Source organism: Danio rerio, chromosome 20, assembly GCF_052040795.2.
Source record: "Danio rerio strain M-AB ecotype USA chromosome 20, GRCz13ab, whole genome shotgun sequence".
In the NCBI taxonomy this organism is placed as follows: Eukaryota; Metazoa; Chordata; class Actinopteri; order Cypriniformes; family Danionidae; genus Danio; species Danio rerio.
The window spans coordinates 10,568,144-10,588,803 of NC_141040.1; positions in this window are offsets into that span (position 1 = coordinate 10,568,144).

Below are 20,660 nucleotides of genomic sequence, written 5' to 3' on the forward strand. Positions count from 1 at the left end.
GTGACTCTGGAGTCAGATCTGAGCTTCAATAGTCATGTCAAAGCAGTTAGTAAATCAGCATACTATCATCCCAAAAACATTGCAAGAATTAGATGCTTTGTTTCCAGTGAAGACTTAAGCAGGTCGCACACCAGAAGCGCCGCTCGGCGGCGCGCCGCGCAGCGCCACGCAGCGCCATGTATTTTAGAATTCTAAACATAGGTTTCTATCAGGATACACACACCGGCGCCGCAAGTCGGCGGCTGTCGGCGGCGCCCGGCGACGGCTCAGGACGCAGTTCATTTTTCAGCCGCGCCACAGAGCGCCATCTGATTAGTTTCATGTTAAATATCATTCGAATGTGCGCGTCTGGTGTGTGATACCTTAAACTGTCATGTACGCGCCGTGTCGCGGCGCCGAGCGGCGCTTCTGGTGTGCGACCTGCTTTAGAGAAACTTGTTCATGCTTTTATCAGCAGCAGGGTGGATTACTGTAATGGCTCCACACGGGCCTTCCCAAAAAAGACAGTCAGACAGTTACAGCTCATCCAGAACGCTGTGGCCAGGATTCTGACCAGAACCAAGAAATCAGAGCACATCACACCTGTCCTCGAGTCTCTACACTGGCTCCCAGTTCCATTCTGAATAGATTTTTAAAGTATTATTACTTGTCTATAAATTAGTAAAGAGCCTAGGACCACAATACAAACAGATATGCTCACTGAATACAAACCAAACAGATGACTCCGATCTTTAGGATTATATAAACTAGAAATTCCAAGAGTTAAGTCACAGCAGGGCAAATCGGCTTTCAGCTACTATGCCCCTCGCTGCTGGAATCAGCTTCCAGAAATGATCAGATGTGCTCCAACATTAGGCACATTCACATCAAGACTGAAAACACATCTGTTTAGCTGTGCCTTTACTGAATGAGCACTGTGCTACATCCGACAGACCATAGTATTATGTTTTTTATTTCTTTTTCATTCTTTTATAAACTGTTTAAACAAATTTTTATCTGTCTTTATATTTTTTAATACTTTTTTATTATTTGTCTCTTGTATTCCTGTTTATGTTAATCCATTTGAATTGCAATTGTGTATGAAATGTGCTATATAAATAAACTTGCCTTGCCTTAAGTGTGTGTAACATGACTTTGCGTATTGTGTAATGTCAACTTTCATTCTCATATGTGACTTTAAATTGGGCAAATGCATTTTTAAGTCAATCACTTGACCTTATTTCTCAGAAAACATAAACACATATGAAGCAATTGTTAAATTCCACCCTCTCCTAATGTTTAGAATTAATGGAATATGGTTCCAGCCTTTACTTCTCACAATATGACTCATTCATTCATTCATTTTCTTGTCCGCTTAGTCCCTTTATTAATCCTGGGTCGCCTCAGCAGAATGAACCGCCAACTTATCCAGCAAGTTTTTACACAGCAGATGCCCTTCCAGCCACAACCCATCTCTGGGAAACATCCACACACACACTCATACACTAATGACAATTTAGCTTACCCAATTCACCTGTAACGCATGTCTTTGGACTGTGGGGGAAACCGGAGCACCCGGAGGAAACCCATGCGAAGGCAGGGAGAACATGCAAACTCCACACAGAAACACCAACTGAGCCGAGGTTTGAACCAGTGACCCAGCAACCCTCTTGCTGTGAGGCGACAGCACTACCTACTGTGCCACTGCCTCGCCCACAATATGACTTTTCTTCTGAATTTTAAAGTATATTACAATTATTGTTTTTTGTATTTAAAATTAAAAATATCATAAATAGACTGTCAAAGTTGCGACTGGAAGAGCATCCACTATATTAAAAACAACAACTAAAAATAAAGGTCATAGTCTTTTTTTGCTCAAAAAGCGATAATAAAACTGTGTAACTAAGAAAGAATCTAACACAAAAAGCTCAGACACAAATAGATGTGCCCTTAGATGTCTTTTTATACTTTCTCTATAATATTTTATTTAACTTCATCCTTCAATGCTCTTCCTACAAGAACTCATTGTCTGTGGCAGATACGCTAATCAGATGTGATGGTTCAACCTACTTGTAATGTTATTCCATGCTTTTTCATGCATTATTTTTTGTAATCGTATGAATGTTAGAATTAAGCGTGTTCCTAAATCAGCTTAGTGTTTATTGATCCCACAAAGTGATTCAAAAAGACTATCAGTTCATGCATTTTAAGCCACTTTCCATATGGTTGAATTTTTCAGAGTGACTCTAATGTGAAGAAAGTTGTAAAGTGGTGCACTCTACATCGCAGCTTAGAGAGCCAAAACTGAAGCGAAAGCACTGTGTTATTATGTCAGAATGAACAGGATTTCAAGAAAGAGACAAGCTCATCCTTTCCACCAACAAAACACACACAGAAAATGCAAATAAAGGTCACGAGTCTTGTTTCGTTCTCCACGGAGCTGATTTTCTGCTCCGGTTGGCTTTTGGTCAAATAACAGAAATCTTTTTCGCTCTGCAGTCTGATAGCAGCTGCTCCCAGTAAAATATAGTGATCCATCTCTGTGCGGGTGCATCAACAAAGACGTATGCATTCCTCGCTCGACCTAATTCAGGAGTGTTCCTGCACTAATGCATGCTGGGAGAAGCCCTGTCATAATGGAAGCAAAGAAAGCGAATGCTGATTGAGGCTGTGTGATTATACAAGGCAAGCTTGGCTGTTGCCGTTTCAAAATTTATCACAGGAAACATTTTATACGAAGCAATTTATATAAAGGGGTCAAGAGACAGCGATTCGCTATCCTCTCCTTCAATGATTTACTTACAACCTAGATGAAAACACAATGACAACAACAAGAGAGAGTGTGAGAGAGACAGTGTTCTTAATTAAATTTTCACTACCATTCATATGTCTGAAATAATGTTTTTTTTTTTTTTCTATTATTGTATCTTCTTTTTGTATTATTATAACATTTTATGTAGCAAAATTGAGTAGTTGCGATATTATAAATAAATAATGTGTTATTGTTTAGTGTTGCTATATATAGCAGGGAAAATAAGTATTGTTTTTTTTTTTTTTTTTGGGGGGGTTTGCTTTTTTTTTCCTGGGAATAATATTTCTAAAGGAGCTGTGGACAGGGAATTGAACCAGATTTTGGTAAAAACACAAACAATACAAACATAAAAAAAATCTAAAAAAAAAAACATATTATAAACAAATAAAATATAAAACATGATACAAGGAGAAATTGGTTACTACTGAAAAGTCCTTTTTTTGGTGATGGGAAAGATGCCTCTCGTGTGGAAAATGAAGTCATATGAATTGTTTAGGTGTAAATATTTTACAGACTTCAACGGAGTGTTTTGATGGTTCTGGATGGTTCTATCCAAACTGATCTTTATTTTGTATTTTCTATTGGATTCAAGTCAGGTGACTGGCTGGGTCATTCAACAGCTTGATTTTATTTCACTGAAAGCATTTAAGAGTGTCCTTGGCTATTTTCATTGTATTTCATTGATCATTGTATTGCTGAAATGTCCACTCTGGTTTCATTTTCATCATCCTCATAATGTAGATGTTAGACTGAAGCAGCTGATATTAATTTACACTGATAAAATGCAAAGGGTTGCTGAAGAACTCCTGAGAGATTTCAGCTGCTGTCTGGGCTTTCGCTGCCTTTCTACACCTGCCTTTCTTTATGTGTTCAATACTTTTTTTCCCTGCATCGTTTCCTTTTATCACACATAACTTTAGTTGTAAGTTAATAAGATTTGTTTTACATATATGGATTTGTTTGTTTGTTACATCCGGGCAAAATTTTAAGCCAATGGCACCTTTAGAAATATGTTTTCTGAAAAAAATGGTGATGTGTTTCAAGAGTTCACACTTAGATATTGCTTGACAGCTGTAAGCAGGTTTGGCATGCTGTCCCGGGAGAGAACCCTGAGCTCGGAGATAGTTGAGCCCAGGGCTCCCGCCAGGTCCATAAAGCATGTGAGGGGAGTACGAGATCAGGTGGTTCTCGAGAGCTCCCCTTTTTGTAAAGGAGAAAAGGAGGAGAAAGGGGTGGATGGGGGGTTTCTTCGGAAAACGAAGATAAGGGAGTAATGTCTAGCTAGGCTACTTATAGTGGGTTAGGATAGATCTGATTGGCTAACTAATGAGTGTAGATAGGTGGCCAGCTGCTGTCAATTTTATCACGTGCTCCTCTCGAAATTAGTTTAAAAACTTCACTTCAAGAGTTCACACTTAGATATTGCTTGACAGCTGTAAGCAGGTTTGGCATGCTGTCCCGGGAGAGAACCCTGAGCTCGGAGATAGTTGAGCCCAGGGCTCCCGCCAGGTCCATAAAGCATGTGAGGGGAGTACGAGATCAGGTGGTTCTCGAGAGCTCCCCAAATGCATGAAGCTCGGGACAGCAGCCGTGTATTCGAAGAAACTCCCCAAAAGGCTTGAAATGCTATATCCGGCTGCTGGATATAGTTATTTGAAAAAGAAAAGGTAAAGAGGGCTCCTTTGGAGCAAAGGGTGAAACAGGTTCCTGCGGGAACCCGAGCAGAGTTGGCGTGGGCTGTGAATACTCCTGCTTGAGTAGAGACTCGGGGAGACCCCTGCGGGGGTCAGAGCCATGGGGTGGGCGGGAATCCTGCTGGAGTCATATAAGGGAAGGGGAAGGAAGGACTCCGGCTGAAGAGGGGGGTGAAGGGGGGCAGGGGGGGCGGGGACTCCGAAGGAGTAATTTGCTCGAGGAACACTCCTTGTGGAGATAGAGCTGGGAGGTGGCAGCACTATATATAATTATATATTTATATGAAACATATAGATATATAAATATATAATGGGGTAATCTAGGGCCTTGGGGGGGCGTTTTTACTGACTCTTGCGAGAGTCGAAGCTCTTGGCTCTCCTGCGGGAGAGAGAGCTGTATGTGCCATCTCCAGCTGGAGTCGGGAAAAGGAATGGTCGGTGAAGCCCCAGCTGGAGGGTGAAATGGCAGTTGGGCGATGACCCCTGCGGGGGTCCTGTGCTCGGGATTAACTCCGCGGGAGTAAGAGCTTGAGGGTGACAGCACTATATATAAATATATATTTATATGCGTGGGTGCATATATATATATATACATATATATAAATAAATTAAAAAAATAAAAGATAAGTGTGAGAAATAAACAAAACTAAACAAATAAAAGCTAGGGCCGGGGAGGGTCGGTGACATGACTCGTGTCACAGCTCGGGGTTGGGTGAGTTATTTAGCTGGCTCCAGTAGGAGTCGGGAAAGATGAGGGGGAGGTAAAGAGCGTGAGGGTGACAGCACTATATATAAATTCATATTTATATGCGTGGGTGCATATAGATATAAATTTATATAAACAAAATCAAACAGAGAGAAAAATAAATGGTGCTATACTATATGTCATTATGGAATGACATATAATATAAAAAGCTAAGGCCAGTGCAGTGAGATGATTCCTGCGGGAATCGAAGCTCGGGGTAACGCCCCTGCAGGGGCCAGAGCCATGGGGGGGGCGGGGTCCTACAGAAGATAGTAAAGTTGGGGGGCAGTGAAAACTTCTGTGGCAGCGGCCGGGGGGGGGGGGGGGGGGGGGGGGGGGGCGGGGAGTGACAAGGGGTCCTGGGCAGGGAGAGAACTCCTACTGGAGTTAGGTGAGTGAAAAGGGGGAGAAGGCTGAGTGCAAATCAGCTGGAAGGAAGAAAGGAAGTTAGATGGCTGGGTCATGCCCGCGCCCTTGGGAGACTGGGTAGTTCCTCTGCCCTCGGGAAGCTGGTATGGTTGGGTCGTATTCTCTCCCTGGACTGGGCCCATGTCCTTGGCCGCTGGGATTACTTCGTCTGCTGGTGAGGGTCCTCTGAGCTTCCCTGAGATGGCAGTGGCTGAGTCAGATATAAGATTTGAAGGCGTCGGGAGACTACCTTCCTAGTGTTTGTATGTGTTGTTACGATAGCCCTTGTGTGCTGCTGTGGTGGCAGCTCCAATTCTGAATGAGTGACTGGATTATGAATCTGGTGGGAAGCCTGAATAGTCCTATGACTTTAAGGTGTTTTGAAACCAAAAATGGTATTGAACGGAATGTGTGGATGTGTTGAGCAGTAAGAAACTGATGAAGTGTTCTGGGGTAACTTAAAATGTATAAATGAATGCTGACGCAAATTGTGTATGCTGTGTTTATGGGATTATCATCTTAAAAGGAGAGATGGAGTCAGCTGCGGCTCTGCTTCTGATACCAGTTTCTGAAAATAAAGCAAAAAGAGAGTCAGCGATTTCCTATGCAACTAGGAACATGTACAACAGTAATTTTTTTTTTTTTTTTTTCCCAAGAATGTTTTGACTATATTGCCCGTTAGAAGCGCATTGGCGGCCCCGATAATATACCCCACGAAGGGGGCAGCATCTGTGTAAAAAGGATATACTGAGGATGAAATTGAATAGTTAATAAATGAATGGCTTCTATTCCAGCGCTTAAGGAAGGAAGCATAAGCAGGTCGCATGCTTTAAGCGCCACCTGCTGGTTACAAACCTTTATGAATTCTTTTCTGTTAAACCAGGAGTCACCAAACATGGTACCGGTGGGCACCAGGTAGCCCACGAGGCTCTCGTGTGTTGCTCACAGGCCTGTTCTAAAATAGCTCACCATAACGCCGCTTACAAGTAAGCTTTCTCTAATATAGAAGTAATCATTTAAAAATGTAAATATTTGCAAAGATAAATAAAATAGTGTTGCACATTGATATATTAATTACAGGGTATTTCCTACTCTGTTAAATCATAGTTGGTAACTTTAAGAGAATCATAACATGATCAGTGACTTCACCTGGATGAATATTAATTATTACCAAAAACTTAAATTATAATTATAAGTAAATTGAGCAATTTGTTATTTGTTTATCAAACTGGTAGCCCTCCACGTTAATCGGTGCCCGAAAGTAGCTCTTAGTTTCAGAGGTTGGTGACTCCCGTGTTAAACGCTAAAGACAACATTTTGAAGAAAGCTGAAAACCTGTAACCATTGACTTTCACAGGAAGGAAATAAATACTAAGGAAGTCAATGCGGCTGTCCGTAGTGCCCAGCCACAATTCATGACACTTCGTATTCTGCCGCGCCGCGGAGCGCTATTTGTATAATTCATTAGTTTATTTGATAAAGTATGAATGCGTGTGTCTGGTGTGCATTTATCTACTATTCTCTGTCGTAAGCTCGCCGCGTCACCGCGCCGTCGGCGCCTCTGGTGCGCGACGCCCTTCAGGCAGAGTTTGTTACGGCCAAGATCGGATTTAGATCATTTCTCTTCTATTCCGGAGATTGCTGCTGCGAGATGAATTAGGTGAGTGACGAAAAGGCATCCCTGCGGGATAATGCGCATGTGTGTTTGATGTTCTAGATGGAGAGCAGTTTATGCTTAGCGTAATATTTCTTCCAGAATATAAAAGGGGACTAATTGTCGATTTATTCAAGTAGCTTATTAATGCTTGAAATTCTATCACTCCAAATTGATGCTTAAGAATTCTATAGAAGTGCTTAAGCCGGAGGTGCTTCCGCAATGAGAATGCAAATATTAGAAAACCGGTCACTAGTTTAGCTGGGGGATATTAGGGAGAGAGAAACGGGGAACTTGTAGTTGAATTACGTGCAGACGCCGTAGTTATTGGCGAAATCCAGCGGATCGTTTTTAAGCATAAATGTGTGGGCTACTTTTGCATCCGAATGTTAAACGGACTACGAAATATAAGTGTGACCTCCGATTGCCAGAAATCGGGTGGCGGGTGTAATGTTGATTGCAACCGAGCGCTGCAGCCGTCTAGATTAGAGAGATTGCTTGGTTTATAACGTGATAATTTAAGCATATTCATCAGGCAGAATCATGCTGTTAAAGCTGAAAAGGGCAGAATTATGAGGAGATGAAAGAGCCGTTATTAGACGTTTTTAGAAACGTTCTAATGTCCATTTCAGTAGGGCTGGTATGGATGTGCTTAACAGGGAATTACTCTGTGATTTCTGGTGTAGTGTTGGTGGACGGCTAGTGAGGTTGTGGGAAGGGAGCGCCGAGATCGGCTGTGCTCCAGTAGACGAAACCTGGAATGAGAAATTCAGAAAATTAGGTCAGTTACAAACTTAATTCAGTAAAAGCATAAACATATTGACAAAAGTCGACAAGCAATTTCTATTTTATAATAGAAAATAATCAGCAGTAGCTGCGAGCTTGTAAAAATGAGAGGGGGAAAAAGCAATGATACGCAAGGTAGAGGGGCGGGGTGCGTAGCCCGTAGGTGGTAAGGATCGCTGAAAGAGGAGGACTGGAGTGTGCACTGGAAACGGGAGCTGCAGGCTGGAAGAGGTGAGGTGGGATTCCCAAGAGTTGCTTTATTGTCCGGGAGATTGGTTTTATACGTGTTTAGAATTATGATTGCTGCAATATGTCCAAATCCAATATTGCTTTTTAATCCTTTCCTTGATTCTCCAGGGAGGCGGAGAGATTGCGGGTTTAATGTCTGTTTAGGATAGGGGGTGTGGCAGGAGCGTGTTATGTCCTGGGGGTGGCGGTGAAGACGTGGATTCGCAAGTGTTTTGGGTTTAATGCAGCGGCTTTGAATTATGATCCCGGCGTCTAGGAGTTTGGAGGAGTTCAGTGACAGTCGTTGTTGGATATAAGTGACACATGATGCTGGAGAAGGTACGTAGCGGAGCTGGGGATTGCATTGTGATCTGGCTGGAGTGGATAGGCCTACGGCCTCTTGTTGGAGCCTCGGTCTCGAGCTGACTTTCATGCTGGGCTGGTTGTTGTTAAGACGGGGCTGGTGTTTCAGGGAGCGCGGAGCTTTCTTTCTTGTATGTAGCTGCGCTGATGCTGTTGTGATCGCCGCCGCCGTCGCTGTTGTTGTTGTTTTGTCATTTTTTGTAGTTGCTGACGATGGTAGTAAAGGTGGTGTGGTATTGTAGTTGAAGAATAGTAGGAGATGTGGAGGATCCGTTTTGTCCGTGAGTAACTTTTGGAGGAGCTAGAGCGGACCTGTCGTTTGTTTCTTCGGAAAACGAAGATAAGGGAGTAATGTCTAGCTAGGCTACTTATAGTGGGTTAGAATAGATCTGATTGGCTAACTAATGAGTGTAGATAGGTGGCCAGCTGCTGTCAATTATATCACGTGCTCCTCTCGAAATTAGTTTAAAAACTTCACTTAATACTTATTTTCCCTGCTCCACACTCTCAGAAAAAATGTTGTACCAAAGAAGGTACAAACCCTTGTCACTGGGGCAATACCTTTTTTTGGAACAGAATTGTACCTTAATACAAAGAAACCAATTTACCACGGCAGTTTGTGCCTTTAAGGACATGATTTGTACAATGCAATCTCACAGCAATTCGTAAATTTTTGATTTAGTTGCTAATTTCTATGAATTCGTACAATTTAGTATGATTAGCTCATCACCAAATGACGGTTCTGGTTAGGGGTGGGTTTGGGTGCCACGCCTCCTTTTTAAAATTGTACATTTTCGTACAACTGAAATTGTACGAATTCGTACGAATTGCCCGTTTAACAGACAAAACGTAAAATACTTATGTTTCCTCGTGAGATCAGGCTGGATTTGTACCATGGTAAACCTAAATGTACCTTTTATTTTTAAAACCTGCAGATACAATATTGTGCCTTCATCAAAGGTACACAAGGTGACAAGACACTTTTTACCTTAACAGATTCATAAAATACCTACCAAACATTTATTTAAAATGCCTTAAATGTTTAGTTTATAATACCTGTAAGTTTTGAGTTCAACCAGTTGTTTTGTATTATTGTATTATAGAACTTAATAATTAATGTTTAAGAGTTTCATTAAACATACTTTTAAATTATGATTCCTGTATTAATACGGAAATTATTTATAAAATCACTTTGCCTTTCCAGTCATATTTATAAATATTGTAATAAAGAAGGAGTTATCATTCTGTACCTTTTTATGAGAACAATTGTGTGTCTTCATTTTGTTTTACCATAAAAGGTACAGAACAGCCCCATAAGAGGTCTTTTCTGTACCATATAAGGTACAACTTTTACAAAGGTACAAAACTGTTACTCAAGGAACACTATTTGTACCACAGTGTACCTTTTTTTCTGAGAGTGTATCTATCTACAGGGGCAGACCTAACCAATAAACAAGATAAGCAGCCGTTTGGGGTCCAGGGGAATTAGGGGGCCTCCGACCAATGCCAAAAAGCCTGTATTAATCCTATAGCTATTTAATACATTTTTTATCATATGTTGTAAAATCTGTCTATAATTGTAAGGATTTTGTATGTTATTACCTTAAATCAAAACTGGGGGCCCCCAGGAATAATGAAGTAATCCCTTTGTACTGCACATGCGGTTTGATCGCTTCAATCAATACACTGCCAGCCAGTGTTGCCAACTTAGCGACTTTTCAGACCCCCCTAGCTCCAAATTTTCAAAAAAGCATCTAGCAAATGTTTTTAGGTGTTACTGGAGATTTTTAGAGACACTTATGTGTCCGAGCCTTATCGTTACTCTTTGTGACGAGCTGCGAGTGTTGCCCTTGGTGACGCCCCCACTTTAGAGCACTCAAAGGTGGCACTGTGCCACACAGCCGTCTCTCACACCTGGAGCATTGACAGCAGATCATTCCTCTTCTTAACGATGGCAAATGTTTAAGCATCACAAGTGTGAATTATCTCCCTGGTACAGTCAAACTGATTTGCTTCTCCTTTGTTTAAAATTATTATTTTCTTGTTGTTCACAATCACAGAGATGTTATTAACACCACTCTATCAGTGACCAGAGTAGAGGCAGGTAGAGTGTGCAAGAGTGAGAATTTTGAGAACATTAAACTTTTTAACATACAGTTTATTTTTCAAAAATGCAAGGGCCCCATACCTGGAATGGCTTAGGAATGAATTTACAGGAAATGTATACCAAAAAAAAAAAAAAAAAAAAAAATTCTTATTTAAGCCAAAAGCCTGTGTTTTATAAAACCTCCTATAGTAGTATCACAATTTGAACTGTTTTGGGGAAACCATCCCAAGGTTTTCTGAAATAATTTGCTAATCTGACATCAGGCCTCTTTCTGCACTTGCCAGAGTTCTTATTTAGATTTAGGCAGCTATGTCTTTTACTATTATTATTAATAACAATAATATTATTCTTATTGTTGATGTTGTCATTATTAATATTATTTTTCTTTCTGTACAGGTGAATCTCATACTAGCACTATAATATCAAATGTAAAATTAAATGCATAACAGTTTTTATACTGCAAAATGATAGTTCCTGACACCCATCAACTTCCATAGTAGTAAAAAATTAAAAAATAAAATAAATAAAAATACTATGGAAATGAATGAGTCTAGCAGAACCAGCATTCTTCAAATAACAATATATTATGTTCAACAGAAGAAATAAACTCAAATATGCTTTTAACAAGTGAAGGAAGAGTAAATTATGACAGAGGTTTCATTTTTGGGTGAACAATATATTTAAGGTCTGGACTCTGGGAAGGCCATTTTATGACTTTCTAGTTTTTTTAGTTTATTAACTTTAAATTGTATATTAAGTTGAACATTTAACATATAAATATGAAATAATAAGTTTACTTAAATACAATTTATCCGCATTGGCAGATGCTTATGATCTTTATCATGCGGAAGAATAAAACAATTACCAACAAGGTGCTTTCCAGAAATAAAGGCATAATAGAGTAAAACCATTCTGTACTTTTCAGCGTTTTAAATCTTTTAATTCATTAACACCAAAAGCAGAAATGCAGCCTCAAACTTATACAAACGGATAACTAAAGGCCAGTTTTTCACATGTATTTAAGCATTATATCAAATAAACCCAACCTGTATTTCCTTTAGGTCAAAAATCACATTGTCAGCAATCCAAGCTGTACATCTTCAAGCTGTATACTCTATGAAGAGCACATCCATCTTGAGCTTCAGTCAGTTTAACAGTGTCTCTGCTCCTTCTTTGGCCAATGAAGGTCAGCAGCTCATTTAATTCAGACACTCCCCGTTCATAAAGGAAACGAGAAACTGACACCATTGAGTGAAGGGGTGGACTGAACACTGAGCCCAAATTCATTTCAGAGGCGTTAAAGGTCAAAATGATTTACTCAATGTGATCTGAGCTGCTTCATTTCAGATGATCGAGTTTCTGAAACACCAAAGGGGCTCTCTGCGACTGTTGTTTTGTATTTGGTTGCATATTACCCGAATAAATCTAAAAACATTGCTTCATTCGTCACATCCAAAGTTTAAGTCAATTATACATATGACTGAATCGATCTGGGTGCATTGGGTTATGCTAATGAAAGTCATTTTTTTAAGGGTCAGATTAGGATTTGTGCTTCTTTTGTCCAGTTTTCTTCAGAGTTCATCTTGTATTTCTCATTATATTTGTGGGCTCTCTGGATCCCATAGTTACAGAAAGACATTGGCAAAAACTTTTCTAAAAGACTGTAAAATAAAATAAAAAAATGATATTGTTCATACTATTATATAACATAATTAAATTTAAATTAATCAAAATAAATAATAATAACAATAATAAATAAATTGAAATGCTCTGTAAAAAATGCTGGGCTTAAAGATGATTTTGTAAAAGTTTGCAATAAACATGAGCCAGGATAAAACTGTGAAGATGAGAATGGCAGCACATGAGCAAAACAATGAGAAGCTTTGCTGGAGAATAACTGAGTATTTAAAATAACTGAATATGTAAAGCACTGATTATACATGTTAAATACCCATATGAACCTTGATCTGTAAGAGGAATTCAGGAGAGTGAAATATCGTTAAGGTAATAATGTGAGGTATAGAAGCAGGACCATGTACACAGAGGCCCTAACATATACCCGGCACAATAAGGCACAAGACGTGTTTGGCACTATTTGTTGCTATTTTCAGATAAGCGCAACTGTAATTTTCATGTTTTGCCCCACGTTGTTTAAATAGCAAATCCATGCGCCTTTTTTGTGGACTCATGGGGGTCCTGGTCTAAAATAGAGGTGTGTTAAGGCACATTGTTTAAACGTTGCTATTTTGAGGATCTAAAACAGACTGCTCAATTGACCAACTGAGAGGAGGTCAAAAGTCCAACACAGAGCGCGTTATGCCTAGTTCAGACTGCGTGATTTTAGCCCCGATTTTGGCTCGCCGACAGGTTTTGAGAAATCGCCGAAAAATGCCTGAAATCACAGGCAAATCGCTGCTCGTGCACGTGAGTGACAATCACACAGTATGAACGATCAAAGATGCAATCTGAGAGAATCGCCGATGAGTCGCCGATGCCTGCGAGGTATTTGGCGTGCTAAATATCTGGAGCTGTCGGCGATTCAAATCATGCCGTGTGAATTGAGTTTTGACTGAAAATAACATCAGCGATCGCCTACAGCCAATGAGAGAGCAGCTTTCACTTGTGTGTGTGTGTGTGTGTATACCTGCTGCAGGCCAGCGGGAGGCTGGGGGAGAAGTTAAAAGCGCTCTTTTTCGGTTTATTTGGACTCACGAAATGGAGGAAAAACTAGTGGAGGTTTGACAGGACTCAGGAGCAACCGTGTCTGTTTGACGGTTCATACAGAAAAAAATTAGTTTATTATCAACGTTGAGGAGAAATGGCTAATTCCCTTTAAACCCAGGTGAGCAAACATGTACATGTTCTACCCCATTAAAGGCTTCTTTCTCATTATGTAGTTATGAGAACGTAGTTTGGACGAAGTTGTCGGCGATTGTTCCTATAGTAAAGTCATGCAATCTGAAAGCCCCTGTCCCCGATCCATCTTGCAGTGTAAACAAAGCAGCGACGAAACGCAAGCCCAGATAGTCATGCAGTGTGAAAACATCTGTGACACGACTACTTTGAAAATCATGCAGTCTAAACTATATTTGCAATACGCAAATATCTTTACAAATGAACAATTATTAAAAAATTAAATATTACAAAAAATATATTTTCGACATAAAAAAAAAAACACCACCTCCATGCCTTCTTCATCTCGGGGAGCTTTTTCAGTTTATTCATGACAACTTGTTTTGTTTTGATGTTGTTATTTGTAGTATCATTTCACACTATTCATTCTAAGGGCATAACCAAATGTCTTCCAGAAATCAATTATCTTTAAAGCATTTATGAAAAGAAGGTTTAACTTATCAAGCGGAGTGTCACCGAGCGTTGTCTACATGCACAACCCATCTATATATTCAAATGGATTCTGACTGGCTGTCAATGTTTTATCATTTACATATAGTTATTAGCAACTGGACACATATATTATATTTGTATGATATAGTGACCCCAGAAAGTGACCCCAATTACATTGTCCACTTTCTCTCCTATTATTCTTATGGCTGTGGTCTGAACTGCTGTTTTATATTATGGAAGATTTTTAGAAAAAGAATTCTGTTATTTTATTTATTTTATTGTATTTTTTTTTCAGCAAAAAAACAACAACAAATGATAATAATAATAATAATAATAATAATGGCTGTTAAATTACAGAAATTTACAATAAAATAAAAGACTTAATTTAGATTTTTTTAAATTTCTGTAACTTCTTAATTGTTATTTTACAGTAAATGCATGTAATTTAATGGCTGTTACTTTATGTTTTTTTTTTTTTTTTTCGGTTGCCAGAAAAAAAAAAAAAAAGGAAAATTACAAATTCTTTTACAGTGTACAGTGATGGACAAATAAATAGAAGACTTGTTTTTGTTTGTTCCAGACACGAGTGATGGCTTTTCTCTTTTACTTTGCTTTGAAAACATTATTGGTTGGGTTTAGAGAAGAGGGTGAGTGAGAAGGACTTTTAGATTGGCACTTTTGACAAAACGTCCCCCACTATCTTATTTGAGATTGTCAAAATTGAACACAGCGCACACTAGTGGAGTTGTGAAAACAAAAACTGCAAGAAGACATGGAAGATCTCGAAAACAGAGAATGTTTTCTGTGAGAAATGGAATGCTGTGTTCTTCCTACTGGCCACTTGACCTTCATGCGTTTTTAATGGAAAATTATGTAAACATTACAGCATTCAATGATTTATTGTTTTTCCCCTTTTTCAAAATATATACTATGCATATACACTGCACAGTATAAATAAAACAGATTTTAATACAAATTTCAGCAAATAAACACTTTTAATGTGTTTGTTCTTTTTTAAAGATTTTTATAGTCATGTTTATATTCACAGTTTCACTTAAATAATAAGTGATATCTCTGAACTTTAATAATAAACCTATATAAAATGCTGCGCTTAATTCCCAGTCGCAATGACTTGTGGGACTTCTCGAGCAAGTTCAATGCTCAAGTTTGCATCGATGCATCCTCGATATCAAGAACACATTCGGGAACTTTCACCTGTCCTCCGTTCTTGCGGTTTTGAGTACTTTGAGAACTTTGGCAGTTGATGATGACATTACATGAGAACACGAGGATGCAAGATAACTGAAGCACACATATTGAGAAACAGCCATAGTTCAGGGTACATATTTCTCAGTTCTCAAAAAAGTATCTCTGTACACATATTTGCAATGAGCTTGGGTTGGTATATGTATATATGAGGATTGAGTCATATGTTTTTTAATGTAGCAATGATATGCCACCTTTTTGGGGAGATTTCGGTTTTAAAAGACGGAGTTTGGTGAACTGGATGAGCCTGTCCGACTGTCAGTGAATGGCAAATGAAAACGTCCCTTACCTCAAACCTCAATGAAACAGTCGAAAAACACAATGTACAGTCGGAGGTGTAACTTGCATTAATGTTTTTTGCACATCGACGCTACTTTGAATGAGTCCGATTTATTATACATTAAACGGTATTTCCATTTCATAAAAAAATAGAGTTAAGATGCTGTTCTTTTATCCAAAGAGGATGCTATGAGGATAAACAAGAGACGAAGACCTTAAGTATGCTATAAGAATGAATGAATGACAGCTTCTAAAATTGTCTGAGAGGTACCCTTTTTTTGCTCTATAATCCTACATTGTGTTTCATTTGCCAATTTAAGCTATTTTTAAAAAGATAACTATACATTATTTGTATCATTATTGTTCATATTGCGTAAAGATCTTATAAGCTTTTTATATGAATGGACAATGCACACATATTGATGCTTCACAATGTTTTACACTACATTATTTGAATTTACCAAGCTTAGGTTACAATGTTTGCAATGTTTACATTGTTCAACTGTCATTAAATCTAAATCCCAAATATCAGAACTGACAACAGATTGTTAAGATTTAATAAATGTCAGTTTTAATGTTATTGATTAATGCACTTACTTTACAGATTTCAATCATTCATTCATTTTCCTTCTGCTTTTTCCCTGGTTTCCAATCTCAAATGAACCGCCAATCTCAAATGAACCGCCACTTACTTGACAGATTTATGTATTTTAAATTTCAGGTGGTTTGTGTAATGTGTTATATGTTTAGTACAATAATTTCTAATGGCATCTTTATTTTCAACTAATTACACTGTCTTGTACCAGTAGGTGGATTAAGAGGTTTTTGCAAAAAAAAAAAAAAAAAAAAAAAAAAAAGATGTGGATTTAGCTGGTTTTGATGCAAAAGATAATTAATTAACCTTGTTAAAAAGCAAGAATTGTTTAAAGTTTAATTTTTGATAAAAAAAGTATTTTAATTATTGGAGCCTGAAAATGTTCATTTTAAGAAAAGAGGCCTTATGAATTTAGAAGGTTTTGCATCAGAATTCTTCATTTGTTGGCACAGTTAACTGTGTTTGCTGTGAAAGCGTTAAAAACATAAATAATAATAATAATAAAACATATATATATATATATATATATATATATATATATATATATATATATATATATATATATATATATATATATATATATATATATATATATATAATGACATAACAAGTAAAAGTGCATGCTCATTAGCTTAAGCTGCCACACAAAACGTGATTTTACAAGGCATATGATTATTTATTTTTCCTTAACACTTAATTTTTAACATTAACAACATACTTATATTGACTTTGTTAAATGTAATCAAATTATACACCTGTATTTAGTAACTGCGTAACATGTTATACCCAACTCTGGCCACCTTTGTATATATTGTTATTGTCATAGTCATTGACCTTGATGTAAACTGACCTTTGCATACATATACTAGTAAACAATGCATAATTACATACAACAACCCTCAAATCAAATTAGGTACATGGTATAAATTAGTTCTCATGTGTACTTACAATGAATTTAAATTACAATCAAAGACAACTGTAATACCAATACATACACAATAAAGAACAAAAATAACCTTGAAAAAGTTTTACATGTGCATCTCAGATTGTTCTCCTTCGCTGTGAGGAAGAAGTAATGAGTATGTGTTGGTTCCTGTTCTAATGAGAAGCTTAATGAGGATATATCCAGCAATTTACCTCACCGCAGCTGCGACCCTTTATATATTCAATACCACCGCTTCAGAAAACCAAATTACAAATCTCTGTGGCACTATAGAGGTGCTATGACTACTGAAAGCTGCTCTCACCCTTGAAAGACACCCTGGAATAAGATTCAGATTAAAAGCTATAATAATAGAGGCCGAAATATAATGAGCCATTTAACAAAATCTGCTTTTCCGCTCAATAACGGAGAGCTTTAGTGAGTAAATGCCCCTGTCACAGTGTGTTATATTTAAATGGCTGTTCACACAGTGACTTGACCTTTAATGCTTCCTCTCATTAGACACATCCAAAAGTGGAGGTGTCTCTCTGACATTTTCATATGCGATTCAGCTGAGTTTCGAGAGTCAGCTACAAACCACACTGTCCATTATCCAAAATTTTTATCACTGCATCCCAGGATTACTTCTCATTCTGAACACAAAAGACTTTTGGGGTGCTTTTTTACACTGCTTAACCATGTGCAGATTCTCACTTATGCTGTTTTCATTCTAAATGTCATAAATAGACAAAAAATAAACTCCTTTTTTACCCGAATTGAGCTGAGCTGTTTCTTTTATTGAGCTAAATATATACAGTGCATTTTGTGTCAAGCTGTAAGCATCTCTGATGATGGGAATCATAGAGGTCATTGTGACCTGAGTCTGTCATAAAATGGTAGAGTCCCTAAGGATACTGAGGCTTATTGAAGCCATAAACACTGAACATCAAAAAGGCTGAGAAAACTGTCAGCAGCAAATATATATACTCAGGTGTAAATTTGCTCCATATGCTGTGGGAAACAAAATATGCCATGGGGAAATTCAGCTAAAAATGTACTATATATATTTTTAAATATTACTGTTACTCTTCATATATATATATATATATATATATATATATATATATATATATATATATATATATATATATATATATATATATATATATATATATATATATATATATATATACAGTTAAAGTTAGAATTATTATCACCCCTTTTATTTTTTCCTTAATTTCTGTTTTGAGCAAATTACACATTTGTTAACACAATAGTTTTAACAACTCATTTCTAAAAACTGAATTATTTTATCTTTGCCATGATGACAGTAAATAGTATTTGACTAGATATTTTTCAAGACACTTCTATACAGCTTAAAGTGACATTTAAAGGCTTAACTAAGTTAATCAGGTTAACTAGGCAGGTTAGGGTAATTAGGCAAGTTATTGTATAATGATGGTTTGTTCTGTTGAATATCGAGAAAAATAGCTTAAAGGGGCTAATAATTGTGATCTTAAAAAGGCTTCTAAAAAATTAAAAACTGCTTTTATTCTAGCCGGAATAAAACAAATAAAGACTTTCTCCAGAGGAAAAAATATTATCAGACATACTGTGAAAATGTCCTTGCATTTTGAAATTGCCTTGCAATGGAAAATATTTAAAAACACATAAAGAAAAAATCAAAGGGGGGTAATAATTCTGACTTCAACTATATATATATATATATATATATATATATATATATATATATATATATATATATATATATATATATATATATATATATATTCACTAATTCATTTTCTTGTCAGCTTAGTCCCTTTAATAATCCAGGGTCGCCACAACGGCATGAACCACCAACTTATCCAGCACATGTTTTACGCAGCAGATGCCCTTCCAGCTTTAAACCATCTCTGGAAAACATCCATCACACACTACGGACAATTTTAACCTACCTAATTCAACTGTACCACATGTCTTTGGACTGTGGGGGAAACCGGAGCACCCAATGGAAACCCAAGCAAATGCACGGAGAACATGCAAACTCCACAGAGAAACACCAACTGACCCAGCTGAGGCTCAAACCAGTGACCTTGTTTCTGTGAGGTGACAACACTACTACTGTGCCACCACCACGTTGCCTATATATATATGTTTATATATATACATATGTTGGCTTGTCGTAATAAGCAAACAAAAAAGTAATAATTAATCAATAATATAATACTATTACATTTAAATTAAAGTAACAATTTCACTCAAACAGAAATAAAGTGCATGGAAATGACAAAGTTTATATATTTTTAAATTTCACTTGCATAAAGCATTTATTATTATGATTTCAGGGTTCCTTTTTTTAACCCATTTCATTATTTATGTCTCTCTCACACACAAACAGAATTTACATTTATCTTTTTAATCATGTATTTATAAACTTTGCTTTAAAATATAAGCAAAGTTTCTAGCAGCTAATTGCTGTTTTTATGTCTCTCAAGGGCAAGATCTTCTCTGGATTCTGAATATTTCCATTCACAAAGCCTCAAAAGGCCTTTCAAAAGTGAACTACGGCAACATATTACATAAGAATCTTTTAGGCTTCAGGCTTGGCTGAAGTAAAAGAAAGGTATGAATGTGTTACACATTTTTCTCAGAAATTTTTTTTTTTTTTTTTTAAAGAAGCTGTTGACTTGAAATTCACCAGATGTCAGTAACAACCTTAGTAATCTATACAGGACTTACAAGGAAAAAAAATAATAAATAAGTTTAGAAATTTAATTAACTGAGTTAGCAGCACTGTCATCTCACAGCAAGAAGGTTGCTGATTCGAGTCCCGGCTGGGCCAGTTAGCATTTCTGTGTGTAGTTTGCATAATCGCTGTGTTGGCGTGGGTTGCGGGTGCTCCCGTTTACCCCACAGTCCAAAGACATGTGGTATAGGTGAAGGGGATGAACTAAATTGCCCATAGTGTATGAGTGTGAGTATGAACATGAAAGTGGTGGTTCCCAGTATGGGTTGCGGCTGGAAGGTCATCTACTGTGTAAAACTTAAGCTGGATTATAGGACTAAATAAAGGACTAAGCTGAATGAAAATTAAATAAAAAATTAAAGTATATGTAATAAAACAAAATGACATAGGGACAAGCATTGAACACATGAAGAAATGGAGGTGTAGAAAGGCATGGAAAGGCCAGGCAGCAGCTCAAATCTATCAGTAGTTAAAAATAGGGCTGGGCGATTTGGCCTAAAATCAAAATCTTGATTAATTTAACCTTTTTTTTTTAGATTACGATTTATAGATGATTATTATTATTTTTCTTGCCCTCATGGTTCACTGACAAGTTTTGTACAAAAAATATGCTCACATGTAATGTACTCACAAAAGTATGCAACCGCATAAGGGCTGCGCTGGACCAAACCACACTGAAGTATCAGCCTTAACGTAGGTTACAGGACTCCACATGCGGTAGGGAACTT